The 13781-nt window shown below is 44.4% G+C and overlaps 1 non-coding gene across 1 annotated transcript; it reads left to right on the top strand.

The window, feature by feature from the left end:
- The first annotated feature begins 1702 nt into the window (after nt 1-1702).
- On the top strand, nt 1703-1775 carry Trnaa-cgc (transfer RNA alanine (anticodon CGC)). Its single transcript has one exon. It is a non-coding gene; the product is annotated as a tRNA-Ala (tRNA).
- The last annotated feature ends 12006 nt before the right edge of the window (nt 1776-13781 follow it).

Genomic DNA, 13781 nt, shown 5'->3' with positions numbered 1-13781 from the left:
CTTACAGCGCCATCTATTGGTCAAATTTTCGTTAAATTTTTTGACAATTTTAAACATGGCTGATAGCAATAACTGTAAGTAAATTTTCTATATATAAAATATACAGCCAACTGGTTGCGTAAGTTTAATGTAAAAAACTCAACTAGTTTTCAGTACCAGAAGGAAGTCACCGATAATATAGTAAATATAATATAAAAATAAACGTCTAAAATACTTAATAACTGACAACACTGAAAACAAGAACATGGAATAATACTTGTACTTACATAAATTACATCACGTTTAAATTGTAAACATACACGATCGGCGGAGGAACTTGAGTCAAACGGTTCAAATGGCTCTGAGCACTATGCGACTCAACTTCTGAGGTCATCAGTCGCCTAGAACTTAGAACTAATTAAACCTAACTAACCTAAGGACATCACACACATCCATGCCCGAGGCAGGATTCGAACCTGCGACCGTAGCGGTCACGCGGTTCCAGACTGAAGCGCCTTTAACCGCACGGCCGGCTTGAGTCAAACATTATAAAAGACATCACGATTGCAATTTCGCCCTTAGGCCATTATCAAGTGAAATAAAGAAAGTGTTACAGTCACTGGCGTAAATTTGATGTCTTTTATAGATTTCTACATGACTGTGAATCCCAAGTATAAAAAGTTAAATCAAGTCAAACAGTAGAAAATGTGGAATAAACTCCGCTATGAAAAGAGTAAAAATTGTTACACAGGTACGGCTTGTTAAAAGAGCAGAGATTGCAGTGAACGTGTGGCCCGCCAGTTACGATGCCACCAGGTAAACGTGGCGTAGAGCGCGCCACTGACCGGCCGCTAGTGGCGTGTGCGTGATAAACGCTCAGCTGCCTCAAATACACAATTGTTGCGGTAATACTTCAGTATGATACACATTCAGATGTTTCAAACAAAGTGAATCGTATGTGGTATGAAAAACCAGGATGCATAAAAGATACAAAAGGAATGACATAATTTTTATAAAAATGCCCACAACAATAGGTAGCAGAAATGAATAACATGGTTAATTACAAATACGTGCTGAGAATGATGAACGTATTGTAGGAGGATTCTATTTAGAAAGATGTTATAACAAGCAATTATAATTGCCAGCAACGGCTTAAAACGGTTACAGAAATTTTTGTTTCGTAACTTTAGGTGTTCGTTTAAGGTGAAACAATCGTTTCAAAATGCTCAAATGTGTGTGAATTCTTATGGGACTTAACTCCTAAGATCATCATTCCCTAAGCTTACACTCAACTGAACCTAAATTATCCTAAGGACAAACACACACACCCATGCCCGAGGGAGGACTCGAACCTCCGCCGGGATCAGCCGCACAGTCCATGACTGCAGCGCCTAAGACCGCTCGGCTAATCAAGCGCGGCACAATGGTTTCTGATCGTATGTCTAAAGGTCTCAAGCTCTTCAAACATACCGAGTTTCCACTCTTTCATCTCCTTATGTAGAATCGTCATATCGTCTGTTCCTTTTGGATTGTGTCCCGATAAGCCGGCCGGTGTGGCCGAGCGGTTCTAGGCGCTTGAGTCTGTTACCGCGCTACCGCTACGGTCGCAGGTTCGAATCCTGCCTCGGACATGGCTGTTTGTGATGTCCTTAGGTTAGTTAGGTTTAAGTAGTTCTAAGTTCTAGGGGACTGATGACCTCAGATCTTAAGTCCCATTGTACCGAGCGAGGTGGCGCAGTGGTTAGCACACTGGACTCGCATTCCGGAGGACGACGGTTCAATCCCGTCTCCGGCCATCCAGATTTAGGTTTTCCGTGATTTCCCTAAATCGCTTCAGGCAAATGCCGGGATGGTTCCTTTGAAAGGGCACGACCGATTTCCTTCCCCATCCTTCCCTCACCCGAGCTTGCGCTCCGTCTCTAATGACCTCGTTGTCGACGGGACGTTAAACACTAATCTCCTCCTCCTCCTTAAGTCCGATTGTGCTCAGAGCCATTTGAATTTTATTTTTTTTTTTTTATTTTTATTTTTTTTTTTTTTTTTTTTGTGTCCCGATATTAATAAATGCTCTAGGAACGAATTATTTTTCTTTTTTATGTGACTTTTCTCCCTGCGCCATTAACATTCTGTTCAAATTTGACGTCGTTCTGAAAAGTGATTCTCTTTCTACAGCGTTTTGAAACTGGAGCTTTTATTACTGACATCTTGTACATCTATAAGCTATTTAGTACTCAAAATGCTCGAAAAATTCGGGTCGGTTTCAGATGCCTGAAAACTCTCGACCGCCGCTTCGCACTAGAGCAGCATCCAGGCACAACTGTGCGAAAGATGAGCGAACTCGGTGGCTCTTTGTTTGGGCGCTTCCCCTTGTCAGCGGAGCGCAGCCGCGCCGCGCTGCTATCCTATCCTTGGGCCCCGCTGCGCGCCACCCATCACTGCCACGGTGACGAATTCGGGCGCGCCGCCATTCTAATGCGTGCCGACCGCCGCCCGCTGCGTTGCGTTGCGGCACGCCGATTTCCTGGGCGTCCCTCTGCCCATCTCCATCACTCCTGTCCACTCCTGTACTCTCCTGACGCGCAGCCTGCACGCCGCGACGGCTACATGCCCCGACACGGCAGATACCCGAGGGCCAGGCAGAGTTTCTCGGCATCGCAGTGTGATTGCGCTGCGCTTTTACTTGAAAACTGCGCTCGATTATAAACGTATTCCCCTTATAGGTGAATGCAGGTTGTCCAAAGTATTCCATCCTCAACTACAATTGTGGAAGGTCTGCAAACTACCGATCTATGACTGCCACAAAGGTTGGACGCAAAACATTTTTCAGTGAACACATGGTGTGTCGTGGGGCGTTCACTCTCTTTTTAAAATAACTGAAAAGCCACGATCGCTTCAATATCGTTTACTGGATGACCGGTTTCAGCACTCTGAAGATGCCATCATCGGATCTGTGAAGGTATAACGTAACAGGTTTGAGGGAGGGCTTACATGAGTTAACTATATACATTATAAATGGTTTTATAAATGTTAATCCACGTTTCAGGTATGTGGTTCTGTAATAATTGTAATGTATATAGTTAACTTATGTAAGCCCGCCGGCCGGAGTGGCCGAGCGGCTCTAGGCGCTACAGTCCGGAACCGTGCGACCGCTACGGTCGCAGGTTCGAATCCTGCCTCGGACATGGCTGTTTGTGATGTCCTTAGGTTAGTTAGTTTAAGTAGTTCTAAGTTCTAGGGGACTGATGACCTCAGATGTTAGGTCCCATAGTACTCAGAGCCATTTGAACCATTTTGAACCATGTAAGCCCTCTCTCAAACCTGTTATGTTATACCTTCGCAGATCCAATGATGGCACCTTCAGACTGCTGAAACCGGTCATCTAGTTAGTTAACGATATTGAAGCGATCGTGGCTTTTCAATTATTTTAAAAACATTTTTCAGTCACAAATCTGCCTTCACATGACTAAATACTGGAAGAAACAGGGTATCAGATCTAGTAAATGGGCGTATGGTACTTCTACTTGCATTTTAAGTCGTCCAACTTTCCTTTTCCAAACCACAATCGCAGGTAAGTGCATTGTCCAGATGACAGATAATCTCCTCGTTTACCACTCCAGAGCCTTTCTCTGGCACTTTTTCTTCAAGATAAACCTGTAAGCAGTAGAGAATGTCTGCTGTTTGTAGAGTAAATTAATTGATCATTGCCGAAGTAGAGAGGATATAAAGTCCAGACTCGCAGTAGCAACAGAACCATTTCTTAAAAAGAGAAATTTCCTAACATGGAATATCGATTCAAGTACGTTTTAAAGGTATTTGTCGAGAGTGTAGCTTTGTAAGTAAATGAAACGCGGGCGATAAGCAGACACGAAAAGAATAGAAGCTTTTGAAATGTGACGCTGCAGAACAGTGTTGTCTGTTATAGATACAACTACTGACCACGTATTGACTCGAACCTCGGTGAAAAGAGATTTGTGGCACAACTTGACTAAAAGGAGAGATCGATGCATAAGACACATCCAGATACATCAGTTTCGTTATGGAGAAAAATCTGGGGGATGAAAATTATAGACTTCCACGGATACCAGGGCTTCATTACAATAAACAGGTGGAAACAGGTGCTGGGTGGAGTAGAACGCAGAAATTGACTTGCGTGGAGAGCTACCTGAAGTCCAGAAAAATAAGAATCATGAAGACTTGATGATATTTGTCAGCTATTGTTTCACTCTTTCACATTTTGTAATGTAATACCCTTTCCAGAAGATGATTTCGACTTCTTCTGCTTCCACCCTATGCACGATTGTCATATCGTTACTACCGTGTAAACATTATTGCTCATGGTAGTATGTTACTCGTATCTCTTTCGCTCTGAAAATCTCTTCGCATTATATCCCTAGCGTGTAGCATAGTCACAGTGCCGGCAGTAGAGGTCTGCAAACAGGGCGTTCTCCTCGCGCACACTCGCTCGAGCCACCGCGCCCGGGCTTGTCTTGCCCGAGTACGAATGCTCGACGTGGGCAGGCCGTGGTCGAACGAGGCGCCATCTCGACCGCAGACGCTGTTGAGACCGTTTTAGTAGCAGCCATGTGTGTGTCCAAGCTGATGTCGCCTCTGACATACTCCCACCAGCTAATGGAACCACACTCACTTCAATTTAGTTAGCCGTACACATACACTATGTGATCAAAACTATACGGACACCTGGCTGAAAATGACGTACAAATTCGTGCCGCCCTCGATCGGTAATGCTGGAATTCAATATTAGCATTAATGACAGCTTCCACTCTCGCAGGCTTACGTTCAGTCAGGTGCTGGAAGGTTTCTTGGGGAATGGCAGCCCATTCTTCACGGAGTGCTGCGCTGAGGACAGCTATCGATGTCGGTCAGTGAGGCCTAGCACAAAGTCGGCGTCCCAAAACATCCCAAAGGTGTTCTATAGGATTCAGGGCACGACTCTGTGCAGGCCAGTCCGTCACAGGGGTGTTATTGTCGTGTAACCACTCCGCCACAGGCCGAGCATTATGAATAGGTGCTCGATCGTGTTGAAAGATGCAATCGCCATCCCCGAATTGCTCTTCAATAGTGGGAAGCAAGAAGGTGCTTAAAACATCAATGTAGGCCTGTGCTGTGATAGTGCCACGCAAATCAACAAGGGCTGCAAGCCCCCTCCTTGGAAACCACGGCACATCATAACACCACCGCCTCCGAATTTTACTGTTGTCACTACACACGCTGACAGATGACGTTCACCGGGCATTCGCCCTACTCACACCCTGCCATCGGATCGCCGCATTGTGTACCATGATTCGTCTTTCCATACAACGTTTTTGCACTGTTCAGTCGTCCAATGTCTACACGAAGCGAGGCGTCCTTTGGCATTTACCGTCATGATGTGTGGCTTATGAGCAGTCGCTCGGCCATGAAATCCAATTTTGCTCACCTCCCTCCTAAGACGCAGTGTGGAATTCCTGTGTAATGGTTTGGATACATGTCTGCCTAATACACATTACGACCCTCTTTAACTGTCGGCGGTCTCTGTCAGTCAGCCGGCCGGAGTGGCCGTGTGGTTCTAGGCGCTACAGTCTGGAACCGTGCGACCGCTACGGTCGCAGGTTCGAATCCTGCCTCGGGTATGGATGTGTGTGATGTCCTTAGGTTAGTTAGGTTTAATTAGTTCTGAGTTTTAGGCGACTGGTGACCTCAGAAGTTAAGTCGCATAGTGCTCAGAACCATTTCGAATCAGTCAACAGACGAGGTCGGCCTGTACGCTTTTGTGCTATACGTCCCTTCACTGTCCACTTCACTATCACATCGGGAATAGTGGACCTAGGTACGTTTAGGAGTGTGGAAATCTCGCGTACAGATGTATGACACAAGTGACACCCAATGACCTGACCACGTTCGTGAGTTCCGCTGAGCGCCCCAGTCTGCTGTCTCACGATGTCTAATGACTACTGAGGTCGCTGATATGGAGTACCTGGCAGCACAATGCACCTAATATGAAAATCGTATGTTTTGGGGATGTCTGGATACTTTTGATCACCTTGCTTGTAGTGTCTAATCGTGATATCGTTGTGACAGATAAGAGAAAATAGTTCGCTTTATGCAGTAATGAAAATCTGGAAACAGTTTGGAGTTTCACAGGAACTCTGTCAAATGACGGAATAAAAAATCACATTGTTGTTTTTTACTACGTCATAGGCTATACTGATTCAAATGTACGTTTGTGAAATTCACCGGCCGGCCGGGGTGGCCGGGCGGTTCTAGGCGCTACAGTCTGGAACCGCGCGACCGCTACGGTCGCAGGTTCGAATCCTGCCTCGGGCATGGATGTGTGTGATGTCCTTAGGTTAGTTAGGTTTAATTAGTTCTAAGTTCTAGGCGACTGGCGACCTCAGAAGTTAAGTACCCTAGTGCTCAGAGCCATTTGAACCATTTTTTTTTTTTGAAGTCACCACTTGAAAAAAAAATGGCTCTGAGCACTACGCGACTTAACTTCTAAGGTCATCAGACGCCTAGAACTTAAAACTAATTAAACCTAACTAACCTAAGGACATCACACACATCCATGCCCGAGGCAGGATTCGAACCTGCGACCGTTGCGGACGCTCGGCTCCAGACTGTAGCGCCCAGAACCGCACGGCCACTCCGGCCGGCCTCACCACTTGAGAAATCAGATATGTAGTAGGAGCAAAATTATCTCCAACGTATTCCCTGCTACCATAATTACAACGAATGTTTCGCTCCGGATCAATACAGCTTCGTCCGTCCGAGATAAGGTTCCATGCAGCACTGAAATTTCTTTCGATAGCTGCGTTTGAAGCTAGAACACAAGACATTCTTCTCGCTAAAGTAAGCAGCATGGCGAACAGACTACGGTTCACAGTGTCACCTCTCAAGCCGATACCGTAGCCGCCACTATCCATTCGGGTTAAATGAAAGTCAGTGTCAAACGTAGAGCGAGAACGACGTAGCTCACTGTGTAGTCATTCCGAAAATAGAGATTTCATTTTTGTCTACTGAGTGCGGTTGACATTCGCTCAGCGGTCCTAAATAAATATTTACAGATATCACAAAGAATATTACATATTACTGCAACGATATAAGTTTGTTCTACCTCATCAGGAGCTGACATTTCATCATATAATTGATTGGCAATATTTAACGTCGCATTTCTGCCAGACACAGAATTTTCAGTAATCGGATGGGCTATCACAGATATATTACTATTCTATGAAACGTCCGAATTTCGACTTTTTCCTGTATGAGACGCTGACAGCGCTCTTTCAGCGCTCGTAATATCTGCAGTTAATAGACGATAGGTTGGTTGCTTGATTTGGGGAGGGAACCAGACAGCGAGGTCATCCGTCCCATGACGATAATATGTCACCTATACTATACAGCGAAATTAGCGGTGACACTGAAACTGGCGTATTGCAATTAAGTGTAATTTTTATTTGGTGAGCCGGCCGAAGTGGCCGTGCGGTTAAAGGCGCTGCAGTCTGGAACCGCAAGACCGCTACGGTCGCAGGTTCGAATCCTGCCTCTGGCGTGGATGTTTGTGATGTCCTTAGGTTAGTTAGGTTTAACTAGTTCTAAGTTCTAGGGGACTAATGACGTCAGCAGTTGAGTCCCATAGTGCTCAGAGCCATTTGAACCATTTTTTTTATTTGGTGAACACGTACCATGTATTAATTGAGAAACCTGGGTCTACAGTAATCTAAACGTATCTCTGTAATTTCCGGCTATGTATCACAAAGATTTGTCAGGTTGTGCGCCCATAACAAAACAAACTGAATTGTTGAATGTTTCTCTCCTTCCGGCATTCCTATTGCGTCTCTGAATGGCTCTAAAAACGTCATGAGTTCTTTTGCAGTGTTGCTGTCGTAACCGGTAAACTTTCAGAGACGCTTCTCTCCAGAAGCATGGCGATTGTTTTATCGTACTGCCTGACTGCAGGCTGTATCCGCTTCTTCCTTGAAGCTTGTCTGTATCGAATTCACACTGCCAGTTTTCTTCATGAAACGGACAGTCTCTTTAGCAGCATAAGTTGTGGAATAAACCACTGCAACCTCATTTATTAAATAACCGTCATCGAAAATGTGGTTCGGGACTGTGTCTGAAAAATGTGTAATGCATACATAATTCATATATTACCGCCTCAGTCAGTGCAAATAAAATCGTATTAAAAGGCTGGAAATTTACTCTTGACAATTTGAATAATGTTTCCTCTTTGTTGTTCTCAATAAATTCCCCAGATTGTTTTTCTTCTCACAGAAGAGAGTTGTTACCACTATGCTTCGCAGTCCTAATATTGGCAAGTGAGCAGTTATAGATTTTCCTATATGTATCGGTCGTATAACAGTGGTAGATTCATATGCATTCATGCTTACGGCCTGGATGGTGCTGGGAATCATACTGTCTCATACATCATCGGCTTGTTTTTCACTGTTTCGTGATACTGTCGCAAGATGAGGCAAAATGTTGGAGATATCGACATGTACCAGTTCTGAACCAACGTTTAAAAGCTTCTGACATAAAGTGCGAAATCCTGCACTTAGAGAAATAAAAATGGACAGAGATCTCTGGATCACATTTCTATGCACCTTTTTAATTACCATAGCTTTCAATGGAACTGGTAATGCTTCAGAACTTACACTTTATCGTCTTCTGCAGGCGTGAGCAGATGTATGATGGATGTATGGCGGACCCGTAAGGAGAATAGAGCACTTGCAACAGTACACTTAGTGGACTCCTTATCAGCCAGTAACGAAAATCTCTCTCAGACTTTGTTACGACCATCGTCTTTCTCACTCAGGATGTAGCCTTTCGACATAAGTTTCACTTTAGCACTGTCCTTCATCTCAGGTTCTCGCACAGTGATCCTAGAGCGGTCGACTGAACGGCGCTCGGGTAACTGTAAGTAGGCTGCAGGGCAATGCGAGCGTGAGGCGCTCAAACGAATTTCAAGGAAGTCGAGTGCAACTGCTCCCCCAGTCCAAAGCGGCCATACCGACATCTGATGGTCTTACGCGGAGCTACATACAGTCAGCAATTCAAGCGAGCATAAACGTCAGATGCAGACCTCTACTGAGTAATATCTTACTTATATCCCTTTCCCTCTGAAATTCTCATCGCATTAGATCCTTAACACATAGTCACGATGTCCTCTAAACTGCGCCCAGTGAATTTGCGACCCAGAAAAACGTCGAGGGGAAGGTCCACTAATCTCCCCGTGCAATCTCTGCAATTTGCCTGTCAGGTATATGAGCCGTCGGCTCTAGGTGCGTCAACACAGACCGTATTTTGCGGCAATGTGCGGCCGACGTAGTCTTGCTGGCAACGCTACTACAAGGTGATGTAGAAAATGGCAGTATTGCTGCATGGCTGGGCAATATTGCTGATGAAAACAGGCTGCTGCAAGTAGTTGCCGGTGCATTGCTGAAGTGTTGCCTAGTGTATTTTCTACCTTGTCTGTGCAGTCTCCCCCCCCCCCCACCCCGATCTCTCTCTCTCTCTCTCTCTCTCTCTCTCTCTCTCTCTCTCTCTCTCCCTCCCTCCCTCCCTCTCTCTCTCTCTCTCTCTCTCTCTCTCTCTCTCTCTCACACACACACACACACACACACACACACACACACACACACACACACACTTTCTCTCTCTCTCTCTCTCTCTCTCATCCTAGCTTCCTGCTTTTTCTCACACCTATATCACTGCAGCGTCAAGCAATGTGAAACAATTTTATTTCGCTTATTTTCGAAAACTGGTCGTGCTTACGTAGAGGCACACGATGTGTTTGTTGTTAACTAGAATTGAGAAATGAGCAAGCCAGACAACCACGAAGTTCGTGACTTAATACGCACGACCAGTCGTTCTCGCTGCTACCGTCTTAGTAATCTGCAGTAGTGAGTCAGACTTTAATTCGACGTAGGCTCTTAAGACGAACCTCCTCCTATCGCCACATCTAAGTCATTTCATTGTTCAGCGAGATCTTCGAATCCAACCTCTCCCGACATATCCATCAACAACTGAACCAAAACCATCTTCTTCCGTCCCAGTTTCTCCTCTGATGACCACCTCCTGCTTCTCACCCACCTCCTATCCCAACATGTGCCGTAAATCTGCTATTTTTATGTCCCTCGACGTAGAGAAGGCCTATGACTATGGCATTCGGTCTCCTTATCAAACTCCAGACATACGCATTCCAACTAACTATGCCGGCTAATCGTCCATTCTTTTGTCACGATTAGCAATACCAGTTCCTGTATCTACCACCCACTGTAAGAGTGCCCCAAGGCTCCGTCCTCTCCCCTCTATTTTATCTCCTCTACGATGCTGATACACAAAAATCACCCTCACCACATCCTTTAGTATGCTGATGACACTGCTTTCCTCACTCTCTACCCTTCACTCCAGAAATCCCAACGATCCCTCCAGATCCACTTCAAGCAGTTGGTGTAACCTCGAGATCAACTGCTCCAAAACTCAGGCAGTTATTATCGGAGGAACCACCTGCAGCTATACAACATCCGCCTCCATGACTGCTACCTAACCATTTACGACTGCCTTGTCTAATTAACCAACAAATATGAAATTACTATAACTACTAACTGGCCGAACTTGAGGGTTACACCTCTCCACTATTCACCACGCTACAACCCTGATCCGACCCATTCTCTGCTATGCAAATGTTGCAAGGATCTCCACTCCATCAAAGTCCTATAAGTCACTCCAAATCCTCGAATGCCATGCACACCGGCTCGCTTTCCACATCCGTGTACCTTCCCCCACAAGGATCCTCTCCCGTCTTATCAAATTCCCACCCCTCATCACCCACATCGAAAACCTCCGCATCTCCTATATTATCCGGAAGCTAGATTCCACAAACCCCTTGTCTCTCCACTGATCAACACTGCCATGCCTACGGAATCACGTCCCTCTATCCCTACACTACACACACTCCGTATCTTTTCTCAACGCAATTTCAGCCAACTTTACTCTTTCTCATCTGTCTCCATAGTTTCTCTACCTTACAGACTACTATGTCTTTGCCCACACTCCTCAACCTTATAGAACGTACTCTCTCCTCCAATGCTTCTCACCCATTGCAGGTCCTTCAGATTTTGAATACAAGTGTGGTGCTGCAGTGCTTTTTCATAGAAGAATATCACCACATTGCAAGTCTATTGTTTAAATTGTATATATTTTTCGTACTTTTTGCTGACCGTCAATTATTAGTTTAATTTAAAACGAAAACAGACCTCATATTCTTTCTTATCTTCGTTATATTTTTAAGAATGCCCACGGCTGAAGAACGCGTTATTGTACCGCTTACAGCCCCGGGGCAGGGGGAATGAAATAAAGAAAAAGATTCAAGACGACTAAACTTCTTTAAAACTCCATCAGATTTTCCGTTTTCTTGCCTTGCCATTTTCGCAGCAATACTTATTCTTTTTCCCGTGTTAAGCTTATTGCAATTAAGGAGTATTTTACACCAGGCGCGTTTTGCTTTTATTGGCAAACCGTCGCCTGTAGTCACTGACTTTTCTTTGTCTCTTGTGTACATATTGTGCAAACACTGCTTTTCCTTTTTTGCAGAATATGTAAAGAAGAGGCAAAAAATACTAACGGTGACAGACGATGCTTTGTAAATAAACGCAAAACGCGTCTGGTGTGAAATACTCTTTACTTGCAGTAAGCTTAACACGGAAAAACCAGTGATCATTGAGTCGTCAGGGGCAGCAATTTGTGAAGTTTTTTTTTTATTGCGGTGCTTGTATACGTTACTTTTCACGCCCCAAAACTCTGCACGTAGATGTATTGCATTCATGAAATTAACTTCTCTCACTGTAAACGTGAACCTCAGTAAAATGTTGTCATTAACATTTAGCTGTTATTTCAAACTATTTTAATGAATTCCTTGAAAGGTCAAACGCCTAGTACATCTACATCTACAGGGATGTAGATGTACAAAGCGTGCACACACTTTATTCAATATGTAAACATATGTTGTCATTAACATTTAGTTGTTATTTCAAACTATTTTAATGAATTCCTTGAAAGGTCAAACGCCTTGTACATCTACATCTACAAGGATGTAGATGTACAAAGCGTGCACACGCTTTATTCAATATGTAAACATCACTACTGCAGATTTAGGTTATGTCGTGTTCGATATCATTGGCAATGATGTGGGCAAACGAATAGCGAAATCCTGCGTGACCTGCTGAAGTGTCAGAAAATCGATGCTGTCGATGACCTCTTGAATGGCAGTTTTCAGCTCACCAATGGTTTTAGAGGTTATTGCTGTAGCCCCACAAAAAGGAATCGCACGTGTTCAGATCCGGAGAATATGGTGGCCAATCGAGACCCATGCCAGTGTCCTCTGGGTGTACCCCAGGGTCAGAACGCGGTCCCCAAAGTGCTCCTCCAGGAATCAAACACTCTCGTGCTGCGATGGGAGCTCCGTTTTGCCATGAAACGCATCTTGTCGAAATCAGGGTCACTTTGGATAATGGGATGAAATCATCTTCCAAAACCTTGACGTACCATCAATGAATATCGCACCGATTATTCTGTGACTGGACATTGCACATCGCACAGTCACCCGTTGAGAGTATAGAGACTTCTCCATCGTGAAATTCCGACTCTTAGTCCCAAAAATTTGCTTATTGACGAACCCATCCAAAAGAAAGTGGGCTTCATCGCTAAATCAAACCATGCATGCGCATACTAATTCCCATCATGCCCATCGGCTAATCGTCCAGTTTGAAAGTCCTAACGCAAACCGTTCAGAAGTTATGACGATTTCGTTTCATACAGTTCAGTAATTGTCACCCTGCACATCTACATCGATACTCTGCAAGCTACCGTGAGGTGCGTGCCGGAGGGTACCCTGTACCACTACTTGTCATTTCTAATGGTTCAAATGGCTCTGAGCACTATGGGACTTAACTTCTGAGGTCATCAGTCCCTTAGAACTTAGAACTACTTAAACCTAACTAACCTAAGGACATCACACACATCCAAGCCCGAGGCAGGATTCGAACCTGCGACCGTAGCGGTCGCGCGATTCCAGACTGTAGCGCTTAGAACCGCTCGGCCACTCCGGCCGGCACTTGTCATTTCACCTCATTCACTTCACCTATCTGGCTTTCATTCACTTCGCGGCCATAGTGTGGCTTGTGTAAATACTCCTGGCCTGGAAATGTTTTGCCGCAGCTTCGAGTTTTCGTGTTTCGCATATTTACGATACCAGCATCAAGCAGACCACATAGGAACAGTGTTACCTGTGTTTTTATATGAAAACGAATTGTACCCTCTTCTATTTAGGCTTTTGGAGCTAAGATTATAGGAGACCAGGTTTTCGTTTGGAGATTAAATATACGTCATATTAAGTAAACCAATATTTTATGAGTTCTGGTCTCAAAGTTTTCCAGCCACGAAACTTGTAATAGATAATTTACACATTAATTATTACTGTGGACTCCCAACACATTTTTAGAATAACAATGGACCATTTTTCGTGTGGAATTATAAATATCCTTTTGTTACCTTGTAGTTGACGAAGATGTACTCACAGAGTTGTTATAGGAAATGAATCCACTCTGTATCACACAATTTCTGAACAAAAGTCGAACAAGGGGAAGAACAGGTATGAAAAAGTCTGCACTAAATATGTTTGCATTAGGTGTATTATAAAAATAAGACATCGGTTATTGATGGGTCAACTGTACGGCAATAGTATTATATGGTACTACAAAATTGTACTTTCATGTTAAACTGGAAACTTTTGTCGAGAAAAT

Source organism: Schistocerca serialis, chromosome 5, assembly GCF_023864345.2.
Source record: "Schistocerca serialis cubense isolate TAMUIC-IGC-003099 chromosome 5, iqSchSeri2.2, whole genome shotgun sequence".
NCBI lineage: Eukaryota > Metazoa > Arthropoda > Insecta > Orthoptera > Acrididae > Schistocerca > Schistocerca serialis.
The sequence above is the reverse complement of the archived record's forward strand: the minus strand, read 5'-3'. Positions and strand labels throughout refer to the sequence as shown.